The sequence below is a fragment of the Capsicum annuum genome, chromosome 6 (assembly GCF_002878395.1).
Source record: "Capsicum annuum cultivar UCD-10X-F1 chromosome 6, UCD10Xv1.1, whole genome shotgun sequence".
Lineage (NCBI taxonomy): Eukaryota > Viridiplantae > Streptophyta > Magnoliopsida > Solanales > Solanaceae > Capsicum > Capsicum annuum.
This window is the reverse complement of record NC_061116.1, coordinates 226,736,758-226,737,124: the sequence shown is the minus strand read 5'-3', so window position 1 is coordinate 226,737,124 and position 367 is coordinate 226,736,758.

The window sequence follows — 367 nt, the reverse complement described above, 5'->3', positions numbered from 1 at the left end:
GATCCATATGTAAACATAGTATCTATTTAGATAGGCCCGAATGGCCTATCTAAATAGATACTATGTTTACATATGGATCCCTACATCGTTACATTCCATTTAGGATTAGGAATACGCGTAATCGGACCTGCTTTTTACATATCTCTATTGGGACCCTATTCACCTCTTTGGGTGAATCGAGAAATAGGTTTAATTGTCCATCTTTTTGATATATATCAGGCATTGCATTCTCCGGATAATTCAAATCGAAGCAATTAGATGTCCAACTCGAGACTATATGACATGACTGATCAATAGATCCATCTTTGTCATATATTCCATACATCACACTAGATAGATATCATATTCATGGAATACGATTCACTTT